The sequence below is a fragment of the Pelobates fuscus genome, chromosome 8, assembly GCF_036172605.1.
Source record: "Pelobates fuscus isolate aPelFus1 chromosome 8, aPelFus1.pri, whole genome shotgun sequence".
NCBI classification, from domain to species: domain Eukaryota; kingdom Metazoa; phylum Chordata; class Amphibia; order Anura; family Pelobatidae; genus Pelobates; species Pelobates fuscus.
The window spans coordinates 15,257,348-15,280,698 of NC_086324.1; the positions used below are offsets into that span (position 1 = coordinate 15,257,348).

The 23,351-nt window shown below is 42.6% G+C and overlaps 1 long non-coding RNA gene across 1 annotated transcript; it reads right to left on the minus strand.

Moving 5' to 3' along the window:
* Positions 1–9,889: 9,889 nt before the first annotated feature.
* LOC134570629 (uncharacterized) lies at positions 9,890–18,105 on the minus strand. The gene is made up of 3 exons (XR_010085161.1): positions 17,520–18,105; positions 12,089–12,148; positions 9,890–10,359 (listed from the first exon to the last, which is right to left on the minus strand). It is a non-coding gene; the product is annotated as an uncharacterized LOC134570629 (long non-coding RNA).
* Positions 18,106–23,351: the final 5,246 nt, after the last annotated feature.

Here is a 23,351-nt window from a genome sequence, read left to right on the forward strand (position 1 = left end):
ATTGGAGGCTGGAGGCGGATTGTCGTTCTTTGTCGGTTTACACCGGTTGTTTAGTTTGGATTCACTACCGCACTTTTTCTTTTAACGGAGTGACGCTTCATACGTACTTAGCGTTCTCTGAACGTCGATATCATTTGTGTCACCTCATCCCTTTTTATTGCCAAACATGCAGTCAATCCTGAAAACTCAATATAAAATGTTTATTAAAACCACCAACATAATAACCCGTCTCCTTTCCATACTTTTCAAATGAATTCAGATCATTAAAATTAAATAATTATTGTAATTTACTAGAAAAGCGAATGCAGAAAGATTTCTGGGAGCAGGCAGATCCTTAATCCGTGTAGACGCTGTCACCTTAGAAATGAAAGGATTTTGACTTTTGGGGGGCACGCGCCCCCTCTTTTTACACACTGCGGATGCACGTGACTAGCAATGACGGCGCTGCAGAACTTTACATTTATACAAATATATTTACAAAAATAAAAACAAATACAAACATTTCATAGAACAAATACCTTGATAATGTTGGTTTGGTTTAACTTTTAAAATAGTTAAAAAAATATATAATAGTCCCATACTGCATATTTTTATTTCAAGGAATACACAATTAAATCACTAACTTTTAGTCCAAAAACAAGCCATGAAATGCAGGTGTAAAATATTATCCAACAAACTGCAATCATCTTGTCATTTCATATAATCCCCACTTTAATTAAAGGGACACTGAAGCAACTTTAACAACTTCATCTTATTGAAGTGGTTATAGTGCCTGCATAATATTAACTCATTTTAAAACTTTATTCAAAATATTAAATCATTTTGAAAACGCATCTAATAGTATTAAAACCTAACCATGGTTTGTAAATAACTGCTCAAGGTCGATCTGGTAATGGAGAATACTGACTGCAATTCTGAGCTGTAGGTATGCTGCGCATGTTGTGCATTGCTTGTTACTACTTACTGCTTACTGTTGGCTGCGCTCAGGCTGGATAACACAGCAGCTTAGCCAATTAAAGTTCTGACGCTACAACCATGAGGTGGTAATCCGAAAAATAGTAAAGCTAAAATAATCTCTACATTTACGCCAGGCATGTCCAACCTGCGGCCCTGAAACACTTGTAATGCTCCCCAGTTGCCGTCCTGGCTGTGAAGGAGGCAGGGAGCCCATTGCTTACTGTGCTCTTTCGGCAGTGAGCCAGGAGCTGGGATATGACGTCCTCCCGGCATTGGCATCACTGCTGGGCGCTGGAGGGACCTGTGCTAAAAGAGCATAGTGATCCAGTCACAACAGGAACCACTGGTCATCATTTAGAGGGAACACTCCAGCCCTCCCAGAGCAAGGTAGAGAGGCTGGGCAGACCTACTAAATGTGTGTGTATGAATGTAATTTGTGTGTGTGTGTGTGTGTGTGCGACAGTAATTATGTGTGTATGTGATTGTGTGTCTGTGATTGTATGTGTGTGGATCTGTGATTGTGTTTCTGTATGTCTGTGATTATGTGTGCATATCTATTATTGTGTGTATAGGTCTGTGATTGTGTGTATAGGCCTGTGATCGTATGTGTGTGTGTCTGTGATTGCATGTGCACGTGTGTGGGTCTGTGATTGTGTTTGTCTGTGATTATGTGTGTGATTGTGTGTATGTCTGTGTGTGCACACGTGTGATTGTGTGTATGTATGTATGAGATTGTGTGTATAGGTCTGTGATTGTGTGTGTATATACATGATTATGTGTATGTATGTGACAATTCATCTTCGCTCAATGTGGCCAGGGGAAGCCAGAAAGTTGGACACCCATGATTTACACGGATACAGCTTCAAATAAGACACAGCTTTTTAAGTTTAACTTTTTTTTTATTGAGAAATTCATTGGTTCGCAAAGACTAACATTGGATTAGCAAAGGGTCCGGTCTTATAAAATACAATCTCTAAATGTGGAAATAAATGTTAAAGCAGACTAATAGATATTACTTATAAATGAATATAGAAATTCATGAAAATTTTCGATCACATGAAGAGGAGATGCTCAAAAAGCATTTTGAAAGCAGAAATGGATTTGTGTTTAGAGAGGACTATAAACACCCAGTGCATTTAGACAAAGTAATGAAATAATTAGAGCAAAAAGGAAATCACATGCATAAGTCTGTGTGCAAGACTCACTTATCTGAAACGCTTTTTTATAAAATAATTGTTTTAATATAGTTATTGAATTAAAGCTTAGGATGTTTAGAGGAGTGGGGGGGGAGGGGGGGGAGGTCAAAATACAGAACAAAAAGTCACGAGAAAAGTGGGAAGAAATAATGATTGTAATTATTGCAGAATGTTAATATTAGGTCAATGTTATGGCTGTATACATTTATGGTTTTAGCTTCCAGTTACGTCTTCGAAATAGGACAAATTGTAAAAATGCTAATAAATCAACATGCTTTGAAATAGACTAAATCCGGATTCTCCACTAAACATCAAATATTGCAAATTAAGGCCTTGCTTCACTAATTTTGGTAAAGATTTTCAAATGATGTCATAGTTTGAAAAATATTTTAATATTTTGATTTATTTTGTATATTGATGTACTTTTTTTTTTTTTTTTTAATTCTTTATTTTTTATTGTGCAAGTGATAAGAAACGAGCCCGTGTAGCCATAACAGCAATCACAAGCTTAGTATATCATACATTGTCAAACATGGCAAATAGAACGTCAGCACAGTTTTATAATATTAATGAACAAATGTTAATCTGCTAAGGTATGCGTGACTAAACGGTACATGCTAATGTCAAAGACAGAAAAAATGGAGTTAATGGCTATCTGTTACCGCCTGTATATAACCTAATAACTGACTGTCTGATATTTATATAAACGCAGGGCCGGATTAAGAGCACAGTGGGCCTGGTGCTGACAATTAAGATGGGCCTAATTACGGAATCTTATCAACCAAAAACACTAAAACAGTCATACCTCCCAAGCGTCATGTATCTGATGGAGATGGTGCTGGAGGGAAACTCGTAGGATGCAGCTATAAGAATACACATACTCTATGCTAATTTCTCTCTAATTTATGCTTTCATCTTTCAAGTAAATCCATAACCCCTAACAGCAGTGTCCAGTGAAGCAGGAAGTCAATGGGCGGGGTAAAAGGGTGTCACGTGACACGCCACTGGCGCGAATCACGTGACAAGACCTGCCAAAAGGGGTGAACATGCCCAAAAAGGGGGCATGTTTGTCCAAAGAATTTAAAGGATAGCCTGGCATGAATGCATGTCAGGCTGCCTGCCAATCCTGCAGGCTGTCCAACTAAGGACATACCATGCAGGCAGCACCTTGAGCTTGGCATAAATGCGTCTAATGATGCGCTCACTCCATGCTTTCTAAGGACTGTCCCCTAGCACTCGCTGGTCCACTTGTCTCCTTACCTTCTTACTAGCAGGCAGAAGTTCCTGGTATATAGTCTGAGACAGAGAAAAGTGTATGTAGTGAGTATAGAAGAAAGGGGACATGCCACAGTGTTAGAGAGACCAACGTCTGCATTACCTAAACTAATTTTAATGTCAGCCAGTCCACACAAGTTTTGTTCCCATACATCCCTCTTAAGCTTCCAAACTTAAAGGGACACTATAGTCACCAGAACAACTACAGCTTATTGTATTTGTTCTGGTAAGTAGAATCATTCCATGCAGGCTTTTTGCAGTAAACACTGTCTTTTCAGAGAAAATAACTCCACTGGCCGCTGCTTAGATGGCTGCTAGAGGTGCTTCCTGGGGCAGTACTGCCTAGTGTGCAGCACTGCCATTCAGTGTCTCCACCCTCTGCATGCAGACACTGAACTTTACTCATAGAGATGCATTGATTCAGTTTATCTTTATGAGGAGATGCTGATTGGCCAGGGCTATGTTGGACTTGTGTCTAGTTGACAGTCTCAGCCAATCCTACGGGGAAGTATTGCAATTTGCTCAGACCACCATTTCTGAGCCAGCAGCTGCAGAATTGAATACAAGTAATATTTTACTATATTTAGGGAGGCAAGAAGGGGCCAGGGTGGTGGTTTTAACATGATAGGGTCAGAAATACATGATTGTGTTCCTGACCCTATAGTGCTCCTTTAAGCAAGAGTATGTGAAGAGTAGTTAAGGTTGCCAACTTTCTTGGAAAAAAAATACCAGCCTTAATCAGTTATGTGTGACATCACATGATGTAAATCACAAGGAGTGACATCAGAGAAAATTCTGTAATATCACCAACAAACTACTCACAGTTTGATTCTGCTGTATAGATGGATTGCTCCTAGTGTCTCCCTGTCTCGCAGTGTCTCAGTCTCGCAAGTCACACAGTGTCTCAGTGTCCCTATGTATCACAGTGTCAGTGTCCCCATGTCGCCCAGTCCCCTAGTCTCCCAGTGTCTGTGTCCCCATTTCTCCCAGTGTCCCAATGTCTCAGTGTGTCCCCATGTCACTAGGCTATTGGGGACACTGAGAGACATGGAGACACTGACAGACCCGGGGACACAGAGACCTGGGGACACAGACATGGGGACACTGGGAGACATGGGGACACTGGGAGACATGGGGACACTGAGACATTTAGGGAAACTGGGAGAAATGGGGACACTGAGACACTAGGGACACAGACACTGGGAGGCATGGGGACACTTAAACATTTGGGGACACTAAGACACAAGGGACACAGAGACATGGGAACGCAGACACTGGGAGACTAGGGGACACTGGGAGACTAGGGGACACTGGGAGACTAGGGGACACTGGGAGACAGACACTTGGGGACAGTTGTGGACATAGACATGTGGACACTGGGACATATAGGGACACTGGGAGACATGGGGACACCAGGCACACTGAGACACTAGGGACACAGACACTGGGAGACATGGAGACACTGAAACATTTGGGGACACTAAGACACTAGGGACACAGACACTGGGAGACTAGGGGACACTGGGAGACTAGGGGACACTGGGAGACTAGGGGACACTGGCTGGGAGACAGACACTTGGGGAGACATGGGGAGACATGGGGACACATGGGGACACTAGGCACACTGAGAGACATGGGACACAGACACTGGGAGACTTGGGGACACTGAGACACTAGGGACACTGGCTGGGGGACATGGGAACATAGTGTCTCCGTGTCCCAATGTCTCAGTGTCTCCCAATGTCTCTGTCTCACAGTGTCCCCATGTATTTCAGCATCCCCATGTGTCTCAGTGTCCCCAAGTGTCACAGTGTCCCCAGATCTCCCAGTGACTGTGTCCTAGTGTCTGTGTCCTCATGTGTCCTAGTGTCTCAGTGTCCCCTAGTGTCTGTGTCCCCTAGTGTCTGTGTCCCCAGTGTCTCAGTGTCCCCATATGTCCCCAAGTGTCTCAGTGTCCCCATGTTTTCCAGTGTCCCCAAGTGTCTCAGTGTTCCCAGGTCTCCCAGTGTCTGTGTCCTAGTGTCTCAGTGTCCCCTAGTGTCTCAGTGTCCCCATGTGTCCCCTAGTGCCTCAGTGTCCCCATGTGTCCCTGCTGCCTTTCCCCCCATCCCTCACTTACCTGAGCTGTAGATCTGCTGTCTGGACTCTCTGTGCTGTGTAGCTGCTCCCCCATGGATCAGTGAGTAGTAGAGAGAGGCAGGGATATTCTGTAACTTCCTATCCCTGCCTCTCTCCACACGCAGTGACCCCTACTAGCTGGTGCTGGTATTGCAGAGTAATTTCCATTTATTCTGAGAAAATTACCTGCGTATTGCTGGTATTACTGCAATACCAGCACGGCCAGGCAGCCTCAAATACCGGCTGTGCCAGTAAAATACCAGTCAGGTGGCAAACCTAAGAGTAGTGTGTAAAAAAAAAAAAATAATAAAATTCCAAATTTTTTTTTCAATTTTTTTTTTTTTTTAAATGGGCCTATTCCATGGGCCTGGGCCTGGAGCTGCAGCTCCATCAGCCCCTATGTTAATCCGGCCCTGTATAAACGGTATAAAAGAGTTTTGCTAGGACTATCACGTTGTTCTACACAGTGGTGTACAGTAACTAACATGTGAATCAGCGTGATGTGTACCGTGGAGAAATAACAATAAAGTTAACACAAAGGCGAGGTTTACACAATGTAGCTTAAGTTTAACAGCTTATTATAAACTATAAAGCTTGTACGCTATATGCAATGTGATTAGCTATGCTATCTTGCTTAGTAAAATGCAGGATTAACAGAGCACGTTATGCCTTATAATGCTACAGCAGCAGGTGGGAGTCTAGAGAGTGAGACAGAAGGAGAGCAATATTCTGACATGCTAAAGTCTAACCCCTATTTTATTTTTCCAAAGGGTTCAATTTGGGTAAAAAATCAGCTTAGCAAATTCATCCTTTATGGCAAGAGAGTGGGTCAGAGATGCTAAACTATTAAGCTAAGGATTGTTGCTTGCGTTTTGCGGGAATACCGAGCTGGTACCAGGGGCTGCCTTGTGTAAGGGTTGAGTCCTGTGGCCTCCAGATTGCTCATAGTCTGTGGGTCCTGGATCAGGTCCTCTGGAGTTACATAGCTGCACATTCATCCCATACCAGTGCGGGGCTTGAGTCCCAGGCTGTTGCTCAGGTCGGCAGAGTGGAGCTCAGATGAGAAGATGTGCCTGCTCCAGCTTTGCCTGTTAGCAGACACCGACCTCTCAAAGAGTTGGCCTCTGGCGGTGTTCAGGCTCAACCTCAGTGGGGTAAGCCGTTGGGATTTGTGGGTCAGTCGTGTGGGTCTCATGCTGTGCTTTGCCTCCCATCGTTTGCGTGCTTGTGTGCCGTGCTTGATTTCAGTGGTTCCCTCCGCTTTGCTGCCATATGTGGGGGTGAGAAGTGCTTGTCCCTCCGCCGCCATCTCACGGCTCTGTTCCCCGCTGGGGCTGCAAGCTGTTGCTGTGGGTCGAGTGGCAGCTGTCGAGGTGAGTGGCTGTCCAGGAGTGTTGGGACACTCTGTAGCATTTTTTGCTCGAGCTGTAGCCAGAAGTTATTGAATATTCGGTCCAGGTTGGACACGTAGTCGTGTTTCACCTCATGGCTGTTTGAGGTCTGCGTGGTCTCCGCCATTTTAGGTGGGCCCCCGGGTCTCCGGCTAACTTCCCAGTTGTTTCCGCCATGCCAGGGAGGCTCCCCATAGGTGGACCGGGATCACCCCCACCGGTCCAAGGGGGGGGGGGGTTGCGGGATGCCCACTTGTAGCAGACGGTTACCGGGCATCTCCAGGCTGGGAGATCGGCCGCCTCTCCCGCCTGACGTATGCCAGGCCGCATGCTCTCGCGGGCATGACCGTCTTTCTGTTGGCCGCTCATGGGCCGCTTCACCGGTTTCCCGTGAGGACCGAGGGCTAGTAAATCTCTTTGTTGTCTCTTTTTGGAGCTGTTTGTGGTCAGTGAATGCCTTAATAGCCAAGATTAGTGAGGAGCTCCGGCAAGGCACGTCTACCCTCCATGACAGTCAGGCCCCGCCCCTTGATGTACTTTTTATAGATATATTTTTTGATATTTTAATATTTTTTTATATTTTACAAGCTTTTTCAATAATATTAAATCATTTGAAAAGCGTATCCAAAAGTACTAAATCACGGCCTTTGTTAATTTATAGAATGGATCAATTCATTCTTTGTAGAAATAGCTATTTTATGGAGATAGCCTGCCTGCGTTGGTAAATATGGTTTTTTTTTATCTATTGTTGATTTCACAAGATGATTACACATGAGGTTAAATACTGGAGGAAAAATTACAGAAATGGAGGAGTCACCATCGGACATTTTACTAAAATGACAAAAAGAAATAACTGAAATTATGTTTTCAGTTTAGAAAAATCTATTTTATTTAATCTTGCAGATTCTCCTCTTACTTGACATCTTTCTATCTCTTTACTTGAAGTAAAATTAAAGGATCGGGAATACAAACCTGTATAGTCCACCCATTGTACAGCGCTACGGAATTTGTTGGCGCTATATAAATAATAAAATAATAATAATAATAGTGTTCTCCTCTGCATTTAGTTTAAGGTTCCCCCACCCCTTAATCGCAATGAAAACTGGATAAAAGGGATTTACTCTTTTTTTTTTTTTTTACAGCGCCAAGATCCAGTCCCTGCAGCCGCTCAGTCCGCCTCCCATGATGTCATTCTGACTCTTCTCCTTCATCCAACCCGACGCTTCGCAATGCTCCAAAGCCCGGCGCTGCGCTCCTCCGATGAAATGAGGACTAGTTAAAAGAACTGGGTTTGACTTGGTTCTCACATCGGATGTGACGCTAGTAGATGTCAGGAAGAGCCACTAGGGATGAAGTGATCTAGTTGCCTTTAATGGCCCCTTAAAGTGGAATTATTATGCAAATATAAGTTTAGATATTTTGTAGTGTAAACCAGAATATCTGACTTTTTGGGTCATCTTTGCAAAGTTGTAATGGCCATAGTCTAACCCTGCCTTGTAAGTTTTGTTAATTGCTCTCTATCCAGTGTGAGCTGCGATGTATCCTAGACTTCTGCATTCAATTACAAATGAATTGCGATTCATCTGAACTTTGGGTTATCAGCAGTTCATCTGAATTCTGTAACTACGAAATAACTCTGAATGTATCACGAAACAAACTAAATGGACAATGGAGGAGTTCCATGGTGCCAAAAAAAAAGGGACAGAATGGAGAATGAGCTGATTATGTTTTTTAGGGGTAGAAAGGCAGCTCAGATATAGATATTATTATATAGATAATAGGTGTGCCCATTTTATTACATAATTAAAACGGACAATATAATCCACATGATTGCTGATTGTACATCCACTTTATCTGTACTATCACCACTGTGTAAATGGTTGACACAATATAAATACATGTTAATGATAAAATACTAACTGCTCGGGTGATTCATATAGAGGTTATATTGTGAAGAGCTATGATGTTTTCCCCTCTATGGCCACTAGGGGACAGTGCAGTGTTTCAGAAAATACTGCCAGCTGCTCTAAAGAAATTATTTTACACAGTGCTTGTGTCTGCCCAGTAATCCCAGGCTGTGCTGACACCGAGCTTCTGTAGAATTTATGCAGTTGGTGCATTTACCAATTGAGCTATCTCACTGGTCTACACGTTTTACAAATTTAGGCTTATTCCGTGCATATCTCATTGCATGCATTGGATATAACTCCTGCCTGGACTGAAACTGATGGAAAATTTAACATTTACATTAAGTTTAAAATTGCAAAGAAAAAAAGATAAATGTTAAAACATGTTAATCGGAGTGTGGACTAAAACTCCTAAAGACAGATAAATATACAGACAAACATGCATAAAGACGGACACTTAGTATGTACTAATATTCAGATATTGTTATTTTTGAATGAATAATATTCTTGATAAATATATCAAAGTGTGCAGATTTCTGCTTTTCAAACGTTCCAATTTGCTTTTGCTGTACACAATATAAATCACTCTGCATACATGGCAGGGGAAGATTTTTTTCTTTTTTCCCCGTCTCATTCTGTTTACATTGAATTCAGCTTCTATTATTAAACACTATCTGTTCATAAACCTGCTCAGAATCTGCTCCACAACCGCCTTGACCTCTACCTCCACTGGCCAACTCCAAGAAATTCTGCTTAATACCCCGTTTAAAAGAGAGTAATTTACAGCACACGGAATGCCCTGAATGTCCTTGTAAGAGCTCAAATGTGGAAATGATATCCTTGGGGGATGCTAAATGATATTTCTGATATTTGCTAAAATCAATCTGGATACAAACTTATTACAGTTTTTTTAGATAGGTGACACAGCGCTCTACAACATAAGAGGGTTACCGACAAATTTATATTTAACCCCTTAAGGACACGTGAAGTGTGACACGTCAAGATTCCCTTTAATTCCAGAAGTTTGGTCCTTAAGGGGTTAAACCAGACTCTCCCATATTCTCGCACTGAGGGTGGTGGAGCTACATCTGCTATCGACCGTCTCTAGAAGGTTCTTATACAGCTCAATCATGATTAGTAAGCTATAGCGTTTAGTTTGCAAGAATTGTAGAATTTGTAGAAAACATGACATATAAGCTGTTAGTAACTGTTTTTAATGTGTTCCTTGTCTCTGGTTGAGTGTTCTTTTAGTGCATAGAGCTGTAGCATTGTCTTATGTGCTAAGAAGATGACCAGGTGGTGTTGTGGTGGACTAGTCGTCCACTGGTCGTGGTCAGGGGTGTTAGCAGTTTCGATGTCCATGGCTGTGTGGTCTCCTGCTTTCCAGACTTGCTTTAGCTGCCTGTGTCCTGCTGAACACTCACAGGCAACTTAAAACAAGCCACGAACTCAGGACTGGGACGGACTGATGGATGTTCCTCAGATGGTGACGTCATGGGTCATGAAGAAGTAATTCTAGAAAATATATAAAGGTTACATTGAAGAAACAATATTTTTATACACAGAATGTAGTCATACTTGAGATCTGCCCCTTCTAGACATGCTATCTGACTGGTGAACAGGCCACAAAGCAAGTGGTCTCAATACAAATTGGCTTTTTTGCCCCCGAACAGCAACGTGATTTTGGAAATGCTTCTCTCCCTGTTCGATGTAGTTTAAATAAGATGAAGAAGGCAGCGTTTTGTTCTACAATAAGAAGCTATTATACAAGAGGCCGTTCGTTGAAGTTAATATTTGTTGCTTTACAGAAGTGGGAACCGAAAAGACTAACGTGATATAGAAGAGTAGGAGATACCAAACTGTATCCCGGTGGAAGTGGTAATTGCAAACCATGATACAGAAGAGGTACTAGATACCTGGAAATGTATTCCAGAATAGGCGGTAAATGTTTGAGATGAACATAAGGCAGCCCTGATTTTTTTCTGCTACAATCAATTTTTCTGTATTCTATACAAAATGTATAAAGTATGAATGTTTTTGTGTACACGCCACATCTAACGGCTTTATTAAATGAACACTATAGCGTTAGGAATACAAACCTGTGAGGGTTTTACTTACCTTTACTGCCTCTCCAAGCTGTTGTCGCGGCTGCCCTATTCCCCTGGCTGAGAAAATCAAGGTTAATAATCTCAGCCGATCCAATGCTTTTCCATAGGGAAGCATTGAAGGGCTAGTGTGCATGCGCAGCAAAATACCACACTGCACCAGCCAGATGCCCTCCATGAGCAGCATTTGAATGAATTCTGAATTTTGACTCAGGAAGACGTCACTAGAGGGGTGTTACCCCTGTACCCATAACATTGCTCTACCTACTATACGTCGATTTTTTAAATTGCTGGGTTAAAGCTAAAGATCCACTGCACCAAGACTACTTCATAAAGATGGTCTGGGTATCTTTCGTGGTCCTTTAAGTCCTCCTTGCTGATCAGACAGGATTCTATAAGACGGTATTAGAACATTTAACTGTTACAATGTTTCAGCCAGGGGCATTGCTGCTTCCAGGTACACCTGAGGCTTGAGCTCTAAGGAAAACTCTGTGACTCCCACACTTTATCAGGGTTCTATACCAAAGTGAATTTCAAATGAATGATCAAAATAGCTGAACTTAATGTTCTAAGCCAGCAATGCTTCCAAGGTGACTACCTGACTGAAATGAATATCCACATGAATTCTCACTTTATTAAATGAACCCTGTAAGAGAGAGTTGGGATTTCATGGCATATCAAGGCCTTTCTACGTTATGTCCCCTTCTCTCTACCAGTGAATAGCCTGCAGCTGATACTGTCCGGGATCTTAATGAATTCACAGCCAGTAACAAGCACATAGTACAGCCAGGTATTCAATGCGATCCCACCACGCTAGCAATGCAATGCTTCTGTTATCTAGTACCCCCTAACATATGTCATCTGGGGGGCACCATCCCTCATCCAATAATGGAGCACAATACTGTTAGTCTTATTTTTATAACGGGTGCTCTGAGTAGCAGCTGCCTCATGCAAAATAAAAAACAGTGATAATCTCATGTCTCTCCATGAACTCTAGAGATCCGGGGTTTCAGCCCCTAAAACCCCCCCTAGGAACGCCTATGGTTTGCGCAGATCCTGGAGGCAGCAGGATATAGTTCCTCCTAAACCATTCTCACGCCTCTCACCCCCCTCGTCCCCCACTCCCATGCATTACTCACCTGGTCAGGGTGCGGTTTGCATTGTCTTCTTCAAACAGAACTTCCCCATTTTCAACCGGGCTGTAAAATGAGAGGCATTGTGATCAGGTTTTAAACACCATTAAAATTGCTTCACTGCAGCAATGGCACTGCCATGGTGGCACCGTGCCCATGACTAGATAAGAAGTAGGTAGTGCCCGTCACCTATCATGCAGTCCTATGAATACCTAGTCATACAGCACCCACTGCACAGCACAGCTAAATATTCTGGATCTCAATAATAAATCATGCAAGATATTCAATAAATGGAAGATATGTAACCAGTAAATTATCAGCTGCCTGATGTTAACAATTGACGGAAACTCTGTACTCTTGGTGGGATTTATAAATGTTCCAACAATTGCGCGATCACCGTGGAAACCACTGGAAGGTTTATGGTTTCTATGGTGATTGCTCCATTTTTAGAACATTATGTTTCATTTTAGGAACACATTGGAAACCTTGCCTTTCTGTTCCCACCATTCCTAATAGAAGCTTGTGGGACAAGCTATGATCAGCGCTATGCTAGTGAGCAATCTGGGGGGATTTATGAAAAAAGATGTACTTAAGGAAAAAATAAAAATGATATATTGTTAAAGCGTACCACATTTTCTGCATTCAGTATCAGTTATCTGTATGCTGCTGAGTTCCTTGCCATCTATGGAAAGTTGCTGAGTACCATATTATCTATAGGGAGCTGCTGAGTTCCATAATATCTATAGAAAGCTGCCGAGTTCCATATTATCTATAGGGAGCTGCTGAGTTCCATAATATCTATAGAAAGCTGCCGAGTACCATATTATCTAGAGGGAGCTGCTGAGTTCCTTGCCATCTATGGAAAGCTGCTGAGTACCATATTATCTATAGGGAGCTGCTGAGTTCCATATTATCTATAGAAAGCTGCCAAGTACCATATTATCTATAGGGAGCTGCCGAGTACCATATTATCTACAGGGAGCTGCTAAGTACCATATTATCTATAGAAAGCTGCTGAGTACCATATTATCTATAGGTAGCTGCTGAGTTCCATATTATCTATAGGGAGCTGTGGAGTTCCATAGTATCAATTGGGATCTGCTGAGTACCATATTATCTATAGGGAGCTGCTGAGTATCATATTATCTATGGGGAGCTGCGGAGTTCCATATTATCTATGGGGGCTGCTGAGTTCCATATTATCTATGGGGGCTGCTGAGTTCCATATTATCTATGGGGGGCTGCTGGGTACCATATTATCTATGGGGATCCGCGAATTTCCATATTATCTATGGGGGGCTGCTGGGTACCATATTATCTATGGGGAGCTGCAGAGTTCCATATTATCTGTGGGGAGCTGCGAATTTCCATATTATCTATGGGGGGCTGCTGGGTACCATATTATCTATGGGAGCTGCAGAGTTCCATATTATCTATGGGGGCTGCTGGGTACCATATTATCTATGGGGGCTGCAGAGTTCCATATTATCTATGGAGGGCTGCTGGGCACCATATTATCTATGGGGAGCTGCAGAGTTCCATATTATCTATGGGGAGCTACTGAGTTCCATATTATCTGTGGGGATCTGCAGAGTTCCATATTATCTATGGGGAGCTACTGAGTTCCATATTATCTATAGGGAGCTGTGGAGTTCCATAGTATCAATTGGGATCTGCTGAGTACCATATTATCTATAGGGAGCTGCTGAGTATCATATTATCTATGGGGAGCTGCGGAGTTCCATATTATCTATGGGGGCTGCTGAGTTCCATATTATCTATGGGGCTGCTGAGTTCCATATTATCTATGGGGGGCTGCTGGGTACCATATTATCTATGGAGATCTGCGAATTTCCATATTATCTATGGGGGGCTGCTGGGTACCATATTATCTATGGGGAGCTGCAGAGTTCCATATTATCTGTGGGGAGCTGCGAATTTCCATATTATCTATGGGGGGCTGCTGGGTACCATATTATCTATGGGGCTGCAGAGTTCCATATTATCTATGGAGGGCTGCTGGGCACCATATTATCTATGGGGAGCTGCAGAGTTCCATATTATCTATGGGGAGCTACTGAGTTCCATATTATCTGTGGGGATCTGCAGAGTTCCATATTATCTATGGGGAGCTACTGAGTTCCATATTATCTATGGGGAGCTGCAGAGTTCCATATTATCTATGGGGAGCCGCAGAGTTCCATATTATCTATGGGGAGCTACTGAGTTCCATATTATCTATGGGGAGCTGCAGAGTTCCATATTATCTATGGGGAGCCGCAGAGTTCCATATTATCTATGGGGAGCTACTGAGTTCCATATTATCTATGGGGAGCTGCTGAGTTCCATATTATCTATGGGGAGCTACTGAGTTCCATATTATCTATGGGGAGCGGCAGAGTTCCATATTATCTATGGGGAGCTACTGAGTTCCATATTATCTGTGGGGATCTGCAGAGTTCCATATTATCTATGGGGAGCTACTGAGTTCCATATTATCTATGGGGAGCTACTGAGTTCCATATTATCTATGGGGAGCTGCTGAGTTCCATATTATCTATGGGGAGCTACTGAGTTCCATATTATCTATGGGGAGCTGCTGAGTTCCATATTATCTATGGGGAGCTACTGAGTTCCATATTATCTGTGGGGATCTGCAGAATTTCATATTATCTATAGGGAGCTGCTGAGTTCCATATTATCTATGGGGAGCTACTGAGTTCCATATTATCTATAGGGAGCTGCAGAGTTCCATATTATCTATGGGGGCTGCAGAGTTCCATATTATCTATGGGGAGCTGCAGAGTTCCATATTATCTATGGGGAGCTGCAGAGTTCCATATTATCTATGGGGGCTGCAGAGTTCCATATTATCTATGGGGAGCTACTGAGTTCCATATTATCTGTGGGGGCTGCAGAGTTCCATATTATCTGTGGGGGCTGCAGAGTTCCATATTATCTATGGGGAGCTGCTGAGTTCCATATTATCTATGGGGAGCTGCAGAATTTCATATTATCGATAGGGAGCTGCGGAGTTTCATAGTTTCATTGGAAACTGGTGAGTTCAATGCTAAGTCTATAAAAAGATACTGAGTTAAGTCTACAGGGAGCCGGCAAGTTCAATATTATCTTAAATGGAAAGCTGCCACCTGTCATGAGTTGCAGAACTGAATGTTATGTGTTCAGTGTTAAATACAAAGAGATGCCAAGTTTGATGTTTAATCTATGGAGAGCTGCTGTGTTCAGTATTATTTCTATGGGTTACTGAGTTCAGCATTATGTCTATGAGTTGCTGAGTTTAGTATTATGTCTTTGAGTTGCTGAACTCAGTATTATGTCTATGAGTTGCTGAGTTTAGTATTATGTCTTTGAGTTGCTGAACTCAGTATTATGTCTATGAGTTGCTGAGTTTAGTATTATGTCTATGAGTTGCCGAGTTCAGTATTATGTCTATGAGTTGCTGAGTTCAGCATTATGTCTATGAGTTGCCGAGTTCAGTATTATGTCTATGAGTTGCTGAGTTCAGCATTATGTCTTTGAGTTGCTGAGCTCAGTATTATGTCTATGAGTTGCTCAGTTCAGTATTATGTCTATGAGTTGCCGAGTTCATTATTAGGTCTTTGAGTTGCCGAGTTCAGTTTTATGTCTATGAGTTGCTGAGTTCAGTATTATGTCTATGTGTTGCTGAGTTTAGTATTATGTCTATGTGTTGCTGAGTTCAGTATTATGTCTATGAGTTGCTGAGTTCAGTATAATGTCTATGTGTTGCTGTGTTCAGCATTATGTCTATGTGTTGCTGAGTTTAGTATTATGACTATGAGTTGCAGAGTTTAGTATTATGTCTATGTGTTGCTGAGTTCAGTATTATGTCTATGAGTTTCCGAGTTCAGTATTATGTCTATGGGTTACTGAGTTCAGCATTATGTCTATGAGTTGCTGAGTTCAGTATTATGTCTATGAGTTGCTGAGTTCAGTATTATGTCTATGAGTTGCTGAGTTTAGTATTATGTCTATGAGTTGCTGAGTTCAGTATTATGTCTATGAGTTGCCAAGTTCAGTATTATGTCTATGAGTTGCCAAGTTCAGTATTATGTCTATGAGTTGCTGAGTTCAGTATTATGTCTATGAGTTGCCAAGTTCAGTATTGTGTCTATGAGTTGCTGAGTTTAGTATTATGTCTATGTGTTGCTGAGTTTAGTATTATGTCTATGTGTTGCTGAGTTCAGTATTATGTCTATGAGTTGCTGAGTTTAGTATTATGTCTATGAGTTGCTGAGTTTAGTATTATGTCTATGAGTTGCTGAGTTCAATAGTATTATGTCTATCAGTTGCTGAGTTCAGTATTATGTCTATGAGTTGCCGAGTTCATTATTATGTCTATGAGTTGCTGAGTTCAATAGTATTATGTCTATGAGTTGCTGAGTTCAGTATTATGTCTATGAGTTGCCGAGTTCATTATTATGTCTATGAGTTGCTGAGTTCAATAGTATTATGTCTATGAGTTGCTGAGTTCAGTATTATGTCTATCAGTTGCCGAGTTCATTATTATGTCTATGAGTTGCTGAGTTCAGTATTATGTCTATCAGTTGCCGAGTTGAATGTGAAGTCTATTGAAGGAGGATGAAATAAATAGATAGTGACAGACTGTCAAACAGTCACAAAACAAGAATTGGCAACCATGCAAACAGTAGCCAGAATAAGAATGTGGCTACCTATTAAACTCCTTTATGAACTGATCAAGCGCAGTAAGACCTCCTATTATAGACATTGGGGTTTATTCCCTGAATTGTAGTGAATAGAAAATGAATTGCAAACACTATTTTGATTAAAGAGAAAAAATATGTTTCTCGAATGCTGGGAGATTTGGATTAACCCCAGGATCAGACTAATTACGTTTAGATAATTTCAAATCAGTAATTTTGAACATGTTATCTCCCTCACATTGCACCCCAGTATCTGCATTCCTATACAAAGCTAGCTGTCCAAACCCACCATCAGACATCCCATGTAAGAAACCTAGGGGCCACAGATTTAAAAATATTAGCAGCATATTCAGAGCCACATTGGGTTATTTATTATTTTTTAAATCTGTTATTGTTACCTAAATTAACATGTTTGGTTTTCAGTTCTCAGCAATTCAGTGTGCATTTATTTAATGTCATTAATTTGAAAATATTAAAATAGACAGAACCCATTTTTAACCTTCGCTTTATTTGTGTTTACACTACCGCTGCCCTAACCCTATATTTTCCTTGTTATTTTTATTTTACACAAATGCAAATGTTATCATCTGTTAACTGTTATTGCAATTCTGCTACTTTTTAAAGCACCACAGGCCCATCTTGTACTTTGCTAAATAAAACAATGGCCTTATGGAAGGGGGCACGTTAATGATGGAGGAACCGTATCTTATAGACACCAATAGGGTTTTACTCACCTTGTGCAAGTCATGTTCTAGGGGTCTGTTAGATCAGAGAAGGATAGCCTGCCGGAGTCCTTTCTTGCGGTATGATTGTGATCAGGGAAGGATAGTTTACAGGAGACCTTTCTTGGGGTATAATTGAGATCAGGGAAGGAGCTTCCCCAGGAGCCCTTACTTGGGGTCTAGTTAAGGTCAGGGATGGGGAGTCCCCAGGAGACCTTACTTGGGGAGTGATTGAGATCAGTGAAGAAAAGTCTCCAGGAGTTCTTACTTGGGGAGTGATTGAGATCAAGGATGGGGAGTCCCCAGAAGTCCTTACTTGGAGAGTGATTGAGATCAGAGATGGGAGTCCCCAGAGGTCCTTACTTGGGTAGTGATTGAGATCAAGGATGGGAGTCCACAGAAGTCCTTACTTGGGGAGTGATTGTGATCAGGGAAGGAGAGTCCCCAGGAGTGCTTACTTGGGGAGTGATTGAGATCATGGATGGGGAGTCCCCACTAGTCCATACTTGGGGTCTGCCAGAGATGAGGGAAGTAAAGTCCCCAGGAGTTGTCCCGCAGCCCTGCCCTAGGCACCCAGACAGGAGCACTTGGTGGCAGATCCGGGATGCAGTGTGTAAAGGAACGTGTTTGCAGAAGGGGTGAGGCTGTATCAGCTTCCCTGACATAACACATTAACCATTTGTTTGCCTGCAGGGTAGGTAGTTAAGGTGGGGACCTGGTAGGGCCTGTTACTGTATTGTGTGTTTAATTTTCCAGTTTGCAGTTGTACTAATTATTAAAGGTAACGCCATGTGCTGGATATTTTATTTACAAATTTAGAAATGTTGCATGTTGTTGTTGCATATTAACATACCCACTAACAGGGCCGATCCTGGAGTCACAGACGCCTGGGTGCAGTTTTTTTTTTTTGGTGCCCCAGGTGGGCGAGGCCACTTTACAAATGTCTAGTCCACGTTAGAGGCTGTAGTGGATGGTTAGAGGCTCTAGTGGGGGGTTAGAGGTTGTAGTTGGGAGTTGGAAGTTGTAGTGGCGGATTGGGACAGTAGTGGGTGATTAGAGCTTGTAGTAAGGGGTTAGGGGCTGTAGTGGTGGATGTGGGCAGTAGTGGGGGGTTAGATGTTGTAGTGGGGGATTGGAGGATTGGGGGCAGTAGTGGGTAATAGGGGCTGCAGTGGGTGGTTAGAGGCTGTAGCAGGGGGTCAAGTGCTGTAGTGGGTGGTTAGGTGCTGTAGTGGGGGGTTAGAGGCTGTAGTGGGGGGTCAGGGGCTGTGGTGGGGGGGGTTAGAGGCTGTAGTGAGGGGTTAAAGGCTCTAGTGGAGGTTTAAACGCTGTAGTGAGGGGTTAGAGGCTGTAGTGGGGGAATAGGTGCTGTAGTGAGGGGGTTAGAGGCTGTAGTGAGGGGTTACAGGCTGTAGTGGGGGATAAGGTGCTGTAGTGGGGGGGTTAGAGGCTGTAGTGAGTGGTTAGAGGCTCTAGTGGAGGGTCAAAGGCTGTAGTGAGGGGTTATATGCTCTAGTGGGGATTAGGGGCTGTAGTAGGTGATTAGGTGCTGTAGTGGGGAGTTAGAGGCTGTAGTGAGGGGTTACAGGCTGTAGTGGGGGTTAGGTACTGTAGTGGGGTTAGAGGCTGTAGTGAAGGCTTAGAGACTCTAGTGGGGGGTTAGAGTCTGTAGTGAGGATTTAGAGGCTGTAGTGAGGATTTAGAGGTTGTAGTGGGGGTTAGGTGCTGTAGTGGGGGGTTAGGTGCTGTAGTGGGGGGTTTGTGCTGTAGTGGGGGGGGGGGTAGATGCTGTAGTGGGGGGGTTATGGGCTGTAATATGGGATTGGGGCAGTAGTGAGGGATTAGAGGCTGTAGTGAGGGGTTGGGAGTTGTAGTTGGGGGTTAGAGGCTGTAGTGAGGGATTACAGGCCACACATGTACCATGCAGTGCAAAAAATAGCCGTTGTGCACTGCAATAACTAGCCACGCATGTATCGCACACTGCAATAACTAGCCACGCACGTATCGCACACTGCAATAACTAGCCACACATGTATCGCACACTGCAATAACTAGCCACACATGTATTGCACACTGCAATAACTAGCCACGCACTTATCGCACACTGCAATAACTAGCCACACATGTATCGCACACTGCAATAACTAGCCATGCACTTATCGCACACTGCAATAACTAGCCACGCATGTATCGCACACTGCAATAACTAGCCACGCATGTATCGCACACTGTAATAACTAGCCACGCATGTATCAAACACTGTAATAACTAGCCACACATGTATCACACACTGCAATAACTAGCCACACATGTATCGCACACTGCAATAACTAGCCACACAAGTATCGCACACTGCAATAACTAGCCATGCATCTATTGAACACTCCAATAACTAGCCAGGCATGTATCGTACACTGTAGTAACTAGCCATGCATGTATCGTACACTGTAATAACTAGCCAGGCATGTATCGTACACTGCAATAACTAGCCACGCATGTATCGTACACTGTAATAACTAGCCAGGCATGTATCGTACACTGCAATAACTAGCAAGGCATGTATCGAACACTCCAATAACTAGCCACACATGTATCGTACACTGTAATAACTAGCAAGGTATGTATCGTACACTGCAATAACTAGCCACGCATGTATCGTACATTGTAATAACTAGCCAGGCATGTATCGAACACTCCAATAACTAGCCACACATGTATCGTACACTGTAATAACTAGCAAGGCATGTATCGTACACTGCAATAACTAGCCACGCATGTATCGTACACTGTAATAACTAGCCAGGCATGTATCGTACACTGCAATAACTAGCCACGCATGTATCGTACACTGTAATAACTAGCCACACATGTATCGTACACTGCAATAACTAGCCACGCATGTATCGTACACTGTAATACCTAGCCACGCATGTATCGTACACTGTAATAACTAGCCACGCATGTATCGTACACTGTAGTAACTAGCCACGCATGTATCGTACACTGCAATAACTAGCAAGGCATGTATCGAACACTCCAATAACTAGCCACACATGTATCGTACACTGTAATAACTAGCAAGGTATGTATCGTACACTGCAATAACTAGCCACGCATGTATCGTACATTGTAATAACTAGCCAGGCATGTATCGAACACTCCAATAACTAGCCACACATGTATCGTACACTGTAATAACTAGCCAGGCATGTATCGTACACTGCAATAACTAGCCACGCATGTATCGTACACTGTAATAACTAGCCACACATGTATCGTACACTGCAATAACTAGCCACGCATGTATCGTACACTGTAATAACTAGCCACGCATGTATCATACACTGTAATAACTAGCCAGGCATGTATCGTACACTGTAGTAACTAGCCAGGCATGTATCGTACACTGTAATAACTAGCCAGGCATGTATCGTATACTGTAGTAACTAGCCACGCATGTATCGTACACTGTAGTAACTAGCCACACATGTATCGTACACTGTAATAACTAGCAAGGCATGTATCGTACACTGCAATAACTAGCCAGGCATGTATTGTACACTGTAATAACTAGCCACACATGTATTGTACACTGTAGTAACTAGCCAGGCATGTATCATGCACTGTAATAACTAGCCAGGCATGTATCGTACACTGCAATAACTAGCCAGGCATGTATCGTACACTGTAATAACTAGCCATGCATGTATTGTACACTGTAATAACTAGCCACACATGTATCGTACACTGTAGTAACTATCCAGGCATGTATCATGCACTGTAATAACTAGCCAGGCATGTATCGTACACTGTAATAACTAGCCAGGCATGTATCGTACACTGTAATAACTAGCCAGGCATGGATCGTACACTGTAATAACTGGGTGGGCGTGTTCTGGGAGCGTCATGAGTAACATTAGTTTCCTCAGTCCCGATGCCCAGATAGTAGAATATTTAGTAATTTCAGATGTAATACGAATATTTCTGTCAATAAATTTACACTTTGCTCTTACTTTACATTATTCAATAACGAGGGCTTTCCTGGATGGTACGGGAACCTAAACAACAGGTTGTGATAATGGAGTGAATTGCTTTCGGTCCTTAAGGGGTTAAAAATGCATTGGGCCGCTGGTGTGTTTTCCACTTTGGCCAGCAGGGGGTGCAGTGAACACATGTATTACTGTTACTGTATGTTTACCCAATGGCATCCAATGAACACAGAATTGCAATGAATAAAAATCTGAATTTGAAAATAAAGTCTGATACAGCTATGACAAAAGCTGAATTGGAGATTTTTTCCAGATGGTTCATTTTTGCCTTTTTTTCCAATCGATTGCACTATCTGTTCGTCCACCCATTGTAAAGCGCTGCGGAATTTGACGGCGCTCTATAAATAATATAATAATAATAATAATTATCTGGTGAAAATACAGGGTGTTTATGCCCATTCTCGAGAGCATCAAACTGTGGGCAGCCGGTCATTCTGGGGTGAATGCATGTGCACCCCATTATGGGCGGCCATGCTGTCTGTGACACAAATGACATCACACCCTCCCTCCTCTTGATTTTAGACCCACCAGAGTTGATCGCTGCCATGGTCATGTCATTAATTTGCCATTTGATGCTCCGTACGGCAATACAGCATTTTTAGCACGCCAGGATTATATTTATACAGTGCGAAATGAGCAGCATGTCTGTCCTCTGGGCTATCCATCCGATATCCTGATATTTTGGGGCAACGGAAAAAATGAAGGAAAAACGCTACATCGTATGAATGCTTGATGTAATTCACATAAATGCACAACATCACATTAGAGTATTCTGTGTGTGTGTATAGATAGCTTGTTAACTCAAGTATATGAGAATAACGGAGGAACCCCAAGATCTGCAATTCAGAATGCTGGTACCCGGCCATTACACGCCTCAAACCTTTATTTAATAGGAAGGAACAAATTCATAGTCTGTATTATCGTATTAATTTAAAACAAATTGTAGGATACATTGTGACCGACATTGTGACCGACACATGGAACACAGGACGTACAGCAATGTAACAAATGGATATCTCCATCTGTCATTAGACGTACAAAGCCCTTCATAACACCACTGGTCAACGACCTTCTCCTGCTTGACTTACCTGGAATCAGCTGCCAATAAAACCGGAGAATCTACTCAGTCACCCCGAGAAACTGCCCATTCCCTTTAGCACCCTGAGAAGTCCCTCTGAGAATCTGTTTATTCACTCTGAGAATCTGCCCATTCACTATGAAAACCTATCTATTCATGTCAAGACACTGAAAATCCAGCCATTCACCCCGAGACCATGAGAATCTGCTCCTTCACCAGGACTCCCTGAGAATCTGCTCATTTATTTTGATAAACTTCTCATTCACCCTGAGAATTTGCTCATGCACCCTAAGAATCTGCCCATTCACTCTGAGAATCTGCTTATTTACTCTGATAAACTGCTCATTCACCCTGAGAATCTGTCTATTTACCCAGAGAATTTGCTCATGCACCCTAAGAATCTGCCCATTCACTCTGAGAATCTGCTTATTTACTCTGATAAACTGCTCATTCACCCTGAGAATCTGTCCATTTACCCAGAGCATTTGCTCATGCACAATAAGAATCTGTCCATTCACTCTGAGAATCTGCCTATTCACCCTGAGACCATGAGAAACTGCTCATTCACCAGGACTACCCGAGAATCTGCCCATGTGCTTTGAGAATCTGTTCATTCATCCTGGGAATTTTCCTTTTCAGCCTGACGCTGTTGAGACAATATGTGCCCAATAATATAGTAAATTAGAGACTCATCTTAAACCTGTAGTGATCCCAGCT